The following is an 8,966-nucleotide window of genomic DNA, read 5'->3' on the forward strand; positions in this document are numbered from 1 at the left end:
GTTTGGTGCTTTGATGTAAATGTTTGAATAATCCAACCAAAGACACCTCACTATGAAATGTCCTGCATGAGCCTCAGACTCAGCTTACAGTCTTTACTTGTTCATTCTGCATCATATATTGATTACATATATTGTCCCTCTGTGCTCTGTGCTGTACAGTAAGGTTGGAAGTCATCCACACAAAACCTTGAAGTACTTCATTACTCTGTAGTTCCAGCAAATTGCTCTAATAAAAGTCAAAGTGCAGCTTGTCTTTACTTGGTTTATTCATCAGTCTGTTGGTCCTAAAACTACAGTAAATGTCTTGTTTGTAAAAGTTCAGCAAAAAATATCAAATGTGGGTTACTGCTGGTTAGTTAGTGTGACTTCATACAAGCCTGTGTGTTACACCAGTGGAAGAAGCTTTTCCTTCATCAGTCTTCTTGTTTCTTACTATAGGGCTGAACAGCTACACTAACACTCTCTGGCTCTATGCTGCCCCCCTGTGGTCACAGTTGTAGTCAGTGTTGGTATGACATGTTTGAAAGCTTCAGCACCACAGACAGCTGCAGGCAGCTCCACCCTGTCTGTACCATGTCTTTCTTAAACAGAAATAAGACAAAATAGAAACAGTAGAAGAAAATATAAAAGGCCAATTCAAATATAAAATAGACACAGCGGTCTGCAGCATCAGCAGAAGTGATACAAACAGGTGCTGAGATGCAGTGAACATAGAGCAGCATTATTATTTTCAGACTCGTGGATGGGAAATAATACATACAAATACATATTTAGATATTTCTTTTACTGCATGTTGACTGTTTATATGAAATATATTTATATAAATCACAAAATAAATAGCTGGTGTCTAATATGTGTTTTCAGTGCCTAAAGTGGAAACTGGTGAGGAAAATGTACTCAAAACAAGGCTTTACTTGCACAGTCTCCCCATCAGTTTATCAACAGACGTCTCAAATAACAGAAAAAATTGACATACAAACATGGGGGGATCAGACTGAAAGACCACGCTGCATTTTAGATGAAGCTGCTGTCCCAAATACTTCCATGTTAGAACTTTGAATCTTTAGATATTTCAGGGTATTTCAATCGTTTCCCACATTTCTGAACACATTTAGAATAACGACCACAGCACGTCTTATATTTTCAGTGACCAATCTAAAGTCTGCAAACATTTTCATGCACCAGCACATCACAGAGCACAGATGATATCATCACATCTGTCAGGACAGAAACACTAGCAGCAGTAAAAAGTACTGCAGAGTCTCAGGTTTGTGTTCAGCCCAGGCTCTGTGCTGCAGCTCAGCCCCTCTCTCCCCACTTTCTGTACTGTTTCAATGGTCTCTGTCCAAAAACAACACTGAAGAAATAACTATGGGAGTAGTAGAGTTCATAAACTCAAATCATGTATGAATAAATAAAAATATAACATTAATACATGCTGTATAATTTGTTAAATAAACTTTGGACAAACCCAGAAAGTTGATTCTGTTTCTCTGCATGTTGTGTTTTGTTTTAATTTTAATCATGAAATATAAAAGTGGTGCAGGGGTTTTGGTTTTTCAGGCCTAGTTTGGACACCACAGTCCTGCAGACGAGGACTCAAAATTTTATTACAGACACAACAGTGCAGGTCCAAACATACCTGAGTGAACCAAACAGTGGAAGACTGAAGAATCCCCACGAGTACTGGGCAGGACTGAAAATGTTCATCCCAACTTGTATAAACTTGCTGTTGCTTCTTCGGCTACACCTGCTTCATCTGTGAGCTGTGAAAGGGTTTTTTCTAAATCAGGTGAAATCATCTCAAAAAAAGAGAAACTGACTGAAGCAAAACACAGTGGAAAAGATTTTATTCAATAAAAATAAAAGGTTATTATGATATAAAAATAAATTACATGTTGTATCATAAAGATCATAAAGACAGATTAAGATTATATTTGGAATTTATGTACTGCCATCACAAACATTATTCACTAATTCTATTCTTTCTATTCTATTTATTCTATTCTTTTCTGTTCGTTCTATTCAAAGCTTCACACCAAAGTTATGTCATTATAATGTCTTTGCCTGTTTTACATTTATTGTCCACTTGATGGCACAGTAGAGCAAGTGACACGTCATGAAGCGTCGGCTCATAAGTGGCCAGTTGGATGGAAAGCTTCAGTGCTTCATGAAGCTTCATCTTGGCACCACTAACAAAACCTCAGGCAACACATTAAACTAGAAACTAAGAAACTGGGAAACAACTGGGAGGACACAGAACCCATGAAATTCACAGGAACACAGCTTGATGGGACAACATGACAGAGACCAGAGGGAGACAGACAATATTTACTCAGGAGGAGATTAGTGCAGAGTGGACACACCTGGGGAACACAGCTGAACAGAATCTGACTGATGAGACATGAACACCAATATAACGCACACAAAATGGGAGATTATCAAAGTAAAACAGGAAGTAACAAAAACACACTGAGACTCAGATGGCAATATGTGAACTTGACACTTTAACTGTGGATAAACAGACATGAGGACATGACAGACTGAGGAGACAAAAAAAATAAAATCAGGAACTAGAAAATAATTATCCAAGCACAGTGAACACAGAGCAGTATGCGCCAACCAGCGTGCAGCCTGTTACAGTCGCTCCTGCTTTTCTCTTAGTTTAGCTCTTTTTTCTTACGTATTCTTTTTTTTTTTCTGACTTGTATTTTCCTCCGTTTTCTATCTCTTACTCAATCATGTGGATTGAGAGAGTTTTTGTTCTTCTGGTGGCCGTGGAACTGTTACTTTTATCATGGAACGGGACCGCGGCACATCTCCTACACGCACGGACTGTTTACTCCAGAGATCAGCTGATCGCCCTGATGCCGGCCAGCTCGCTGGCCAGGCCCGCAGAAGTGCCCGCAGAAGTACCAGCTGAAATTTGGAGGAAAACACATCGGGGATGCAGAGGTCAAGGACAGAAGAGAAGAAAAAAGGTGACGGTGAGACAGCGGAGGCTCGAAGCGAGGAGGAGGTTTAAACCGTGTCTGCCGTCTATCGTGATGGGAAATGTGCGATCGTTGGCAAGTAAAATCGACGAGCTCTCAGCACTGGTACGGAGTCAGAGGGAATATCGAGAGTGTAGCCTGATGTGTTTCACCGAATCATGGCTGCACCAGGTCATTCCCGATGAGAATGCTTCCGTGGAAGGCTTCCACACTGTTCGGGCGGACAGGGACAGCATCGCTAGCGGTAAGCGTAAAGGAGGTGGGCTTGCTGTTTTAGTTAACAACCGGTGGTGTAACCCTGCCAACATAACAATCAAAGAAAGGATTTGTTGCCCGGACACTGAACTGTGTGCTGTTGGACTCAGGCCATATTATTTACCCAGGGAATTCTCTCACGTCATCTTGGTGGCTGTTTATGTTCCCCCCTCTGCTAACCCCACAGCTGCATGTGACACTATCCACTCTGCCATAGCTCGGCTACAGACTCAGCACCCGAGTGCCTTTATTGTGATCTCGGGTGACTTCAACCATGTATCACTGGACAATACACTACCAACATTCAAACAATATGTGGACTGTCCCACCAGGGGAGAGAAAACTTTAGACTTACTGTATGCTAACGTCAAGGATGCATACAGCTCCTCCTCCCTCCCCCCACTTGGTAGGTCAGATCATAACCTGATTCACCTCACCCCCCGCTATGTGCCAATTGTGAGGAGGGAACCTGTGACCACCAGGACTGTTAGGAGGTGGTCAGAGGAGGCAATAGCGGAACTACAGGGCTGTTTCGAGGTGACCGACTGGGAAACACTCTGTGAGCCTCACGCCGAGGACATCAATGGGCTTACTGAGTGTATCACAGACTACATAACTTTCTGCACCGACTCCATTGTTCCAGCTCAGACTGTTCATTGTTACCCAAATAACAAGCCGTGGGTGACTAAGGACATCAAAGCCCTCCTCAACAACAAGAAGAGGGCTTTCAGAGGGGGCAACAAAGAGGAGGTGAGGAAGGTCCAGGTGTTACTAAAGGACAAGATCAGAGAGGCTAAGGACAATTACAGGAGGAAGCTGGAGTGGAAACTCCAGCAGAACAGCATGAGAGAGGTGTGGAGGGGCATGAAGACCATCACTGGATTCAGGCCAACCAACAGCAGGGGAGCTGAGGGAGGTGAGAATAGAGCCGACGAGTTGAATCTGTTTTTCAATAGATTCGACACCACAGTGTCTGCTCCCACCCCCACAACCTCACCTGCAGTCAGCCTGGAATCCAGAGCCACACCACTGTGCCAGCCTCTCTCTTCACATGTTGCCTCCTGTGAGATTCCTGACACCCCTCCCCCACCCATCACCTTCACTCAATACCAGGTTGAGATGCAAATGAGGAGACTTCACTCAGGCAAGTCTGCTGGACCAGACGGAGTGAGTCCCCTTGTCCTCAAGGCCTGTGCCCCCCAGCTGTGTGGAGTCTTTCATAAACTGTTTATGCTGAGTCTGAGTCTGCAGAGGGTCCCGGTGATGTGGAAGACATCATGCCTCGTCCCTGTACCAAAGACGCCTCGTCCCAGTGGCCCCCAGGATTACAGGCCCGTGGCACTGACCTCCCACATCATGAAGACCCTGGAAAGGCTCATCCTAGACCAGCTGCGACCCATAGTAAGACCACATCTGGATCCCCTTCAGTTCGCTTATCAGCCTCGTCTCGGAACAGAGGACGCCATCATCTACCTGCTCAATCGTGTCTACACCCATCTGGACCAGCCGGCGAGCACTGTGAGGGTCATGTTTTTTGACTTTTCCAGTGCTTTCAACACCATCAGGCCGACCCTCCTGGGTGATAAGTTAGCAGCGATGCAGGTGGATGCTTCTCTGGTGTCCTGGATTGTTGATTACCTGACAGGAAGACCACAATATGTACGTCTCCCACAGTGTGTGTCTGACAAGGTGATTAGCAACACAGGGGCACCACAGGGGACTGTCCTCTCCCCCTTCCTCTTCACCCTCTACACCACAGACTTCAGCCACTGCACAGAGACCTGCCATCTTCAGAAGTTTTCTGATGACTCTGCGGTGGTTGGATGCATCAGCAGGGATGATGAGACAGAGTACCGGGCTGTGGTCGACTCCTTTGTCACGTGGTGTGAGCAGAATCATCTGCAGCTCAACGTGGCAAAGACCAAGGAACTGATCGTGGACTTCAGGAAGACCAGGAAACACTTGACCCCTGTTTCAATCCAGGGGGTCAGTGTTGACATTGTGGAGGACTATAAATACCTTGGAGTACACATTGACAATAAACTGGACTGGGCTAAAAACACCACAGCACTTTACAGGAAGGGCCAGAGTCGTCTCTATTTTTTGAGGCGACTGAGGTCCTTCAACATCTGCCAGAAAATGCTGAGGATTTTCTATGAGTCTGTTGTGGTCAGTGCGATCCTTTATGCTGTTGCATGCTGGGGGAGCAGGCTGAGGGTCGCAGATGCCAACAGACTTAATAAACTGATCCGTAAGGCCAGCAATGTTGTGGGGATGGAGCTGGACTCCCTCAAGGTGGTGTCGGAGAGGCGGATGCTGTCCAAGATAAAGACAATGTTGGATAACACCTCCCACCCACTCCATGACATGTTGGTCAGTCACAGGAGCTCGTTCAGTGAGAGACTGAGATTACCGAAAAGCACCACTGAACGACACAGGAAATCATTCCTGCCTGTGGCCATCTCCCTGTACAACGCATCCACTTAACACACTGTTTGCTGCTACAACTACACATGTTTCTTTTCCAAATATTTATTTATAAGTGACTTATGTATGTATGTATGTATATATATGTATATATTGTACTATTCTTAGTTAGTGTATTGTCTGTCTTGTCTTAATGTTGGTTTAAAATGGAGCACTGTAACAAAAAATAATTTCCCCCAGGGATCAATAAAGTATTCTGATTCTGATTCTGATTCTGATAACTGTTAGTAAAGCACAGCTGTGACTCAGCTATCTGAGCAGAAAGGTGAAGGAAGAGGCATCAGAGTGTAAGAGGACATGCACATCTACGACAGTACAGACGATATCAGAGACAATCAAAGAGATTTTCAGTCACAGGAAGAAAATGATGAAAATGTTTAACTCTCGTCTGGTGTTCATATTTTTGTTACTCAGCCAGTGTTGACAGGTCTGGTGGCCCCACCCCCATTATTGTCATATTAAATCAATACATTCATAAATAATCAAAACGCTCCTTTTACATCCTCACATCATTTGTATAAAAGCAGTTTGATCAAAGGTGGGTTACTGCTGGTTAGTTAGTGTGACTTCATACAAACCTGTGTGTTTTCCTTCATCAGTCTTCTTGTTTCTTACTATAGGGCTGAACAGCTACACTAACACTCTCTGGCTCTATGCTGCCCCCTGTGGTGACATTTCATGATGATATAAAATATTAATATTAAACAAAAAGTTTGCAAATCCACATATTTAAACACATTGAACTATGGAAGTTATATTTATATTTAGAGGCCTAAACATCTAAAAATGGTCTCATATTATTTTAGTCACAAAATGTTTCAGCTTCACTTCTATTTGACATCCAGTCTAAGACATAACTGTCAGGTCGAGGTGTGGAAGAGAGGGAAGGACTCGAACGCAGGACTCAGAATAAAAAGAAGTCTTTAACATCCAGATATTTAATGAACAAGAGCGAGCTGGAGATCACAGAGGGACATACAGGGAACATAACAGATGTCTCAAAGAGACAGCACTTTATACACAAACAGCTGATTGGAAAACAGGACACAGTTTTGGGGGGGAGCTCCCAATTCTTACTAAAGAGTTCAGTGCATTAGTGATGGATCTATTAAGGTGGGATAAAGTTTTTACAACAGCTCTCACAAATCTTTTCCAATATGGTTTCAAATCTATCAGGACTGTCAAGAGCAGCTTTGTGATAAAAACAAATATCTGTGATGGAGAGGTAATCAAAGAGTGTCATGCTAAAATGCTCTGGGAAAAAAGAATCCTTTGGGAATGTGCTCTTCACCAGGTGAACTGTGACAACATGAATCAGGATTACTGAGGGAAATCTGGAGTTAGTTTATTAGGGTTGAAAATTGAATGCAGCTGTTTTAATTATTTTGTTATACACAATGCAAATGTGCTCATATGAGTTGGCACTCTGTCTTTCGAAGGTCGAAAGCTTAGAGACATAGAGTGCACGGGGACTTTGCAGCAACGCTTACATACACATGAAAATGGTTTTCTGTAAGTCTCTGGGTGTCATGGTCCTGGTCGTTGACCCAGCGTTTTGTGTTCATTTTGGTGTCATCTCATGTGTTGTGTTCATTCTTATTTTGTATTAGTTCTTAGGGTTTGGTTCATGTGATTAGTGCTTTAGTGTTCTCCCTCCTGTGCTCTGTTCGTGTCCCTGAGCTTGTCTTTGTGAATTTCCTGTTTTACTTTGAAGGTCTGTGTCTGTTATCACTGTGATGTTGACCAGCAGGCGTTTAGGAGTCTTGTAAGGGCGGCTTCAAGATGGGGTCCGCCATGCTTCAGCATTTCGGCGAGGATTTCGTCCAGGCCTGCGGCCTTTCCACTCTTGAGGAGTCGGATCGCTGTCTTGACTTCAGTGATGCTGATTTGTCCGATATCGACAGGAAGAAGATCCATGGAAGGTGCCAGGTCTTTGGCCTCGAACCATTGGGGTGGCTCAGGTTGGTTCAGAGTATCGCGGAAGTGTTCGACCCATCGTTGGTCTTTTGCTGTTGGTAATTGACTTCATCATGCGACGATCAGTTGACCAAGCTGGCATCGGTGTGCCCATGGAACGAAGCGCGTAATCTCACTGACTTGGACTTCGCAGATGACATCGCCCTGCTGGGCTCGACTCAGGAAGACCTCCAAAAGTTGACCGCGGCCCTGCAGAGGGAGGCAACGAAAGTTGGATTAAGAATCAGCACCAAAAAAAACAAGGTACTCCGAGTTGGCTATGCACGTGCCCGCATTCCTGTTATGATCAACCAACAACGTGCTGAAGAGGTGGAGAATTTTACATATCTTGGCAGCATCATCTCGAATGACGGGGTCTCTGATCGGGATGTCGACGCCAGTCGCCAGTCCTGCGACGTCTCCAACCTATTTGGAACTCGACCTCCCTGAATGTAAGGGTCAAGATCAGACTACTGAACTCTATCGTCTTCCCTACTGCACTTTACGCTAGTGAAACCTGGCGCTCAACAAGTGCAATTATTCAACACCTGAATGTGCTTCAACAACGTGGCTTGCGGCGAATCCTGAGAATTTCCTACCGGGACCGAATAACAAATGAGGAGGTCCTACGAAGAGCAGGCACCCGCCCATTAGCCGATGTTGTTGCAGAAAGGCGCTTCCGCTTTGCAGGACATATTTTACGCCTACCCCCTCATCGCCCAGCTAAGATTGCCATGACATGGCGTCCACGCACTGGCAAGCGAAAGCAAGGCAGACCAAAGACCACATGGCGTCGAACATTTATGGACGATCTGAGAACTGTCGACATTGCCTGGGACGAAGCTGAAGCAGTCGCTGCTGACCGACATCGATGGAGATCACTAGCTGCCCGATGCGCCGCCCGGCGTAGGAGGAACTAAGTCTAAGTAAGTCTGTTATCACTGTGTCAGCTTGTGTCTTCCTGTCGTCTTGTGAATTAGGTTCAGCTGTGCTCCCCTCCTGTGTGTCATTACCTGATTACCTTGTGTTTGTATATATAGTGTGTGCCTGCCTGTGTTCCTCATCGGTTCGTCTGTGTTACTCTGTTGTTCTGCAGCTTTCTGCTCCACAGCCTGCTCTTTGTTCCCAGCTCACCTCCTTATGTGTTTCCCTGATTGTGACCTTGTGAGTTACGGTTTTGTGTTTTGTTATTTTTAGTTCTCCCCAGTTCAGGGTTTTGTTCAGTTCTGCCCTCACTTTTGTTACTGAGCACTGTAAATAAACCTCACTCGCATC

The sequence above is a fragment of the Aulonocara sp. 'chitande type north' Nkhata Bay genome, linkage group LG22 (genome assembly GCF_057382095.1).
Source record: "Aulonocara sp. 'chitande type north' Nkhata Bay isolate Kocher_YH1m ecotype deep benthic linkage group LG22, A_spYH_male_GT1.1, whole genome shotgun sequence".
Lineage (NCBI taxonomy): Eukaryota > Metazoa > Chordata > Actinopteri > Cichliformes > Cichlidae > Aulonocara > Aulonocara sp. 'chitande type north' Nkhata Bay.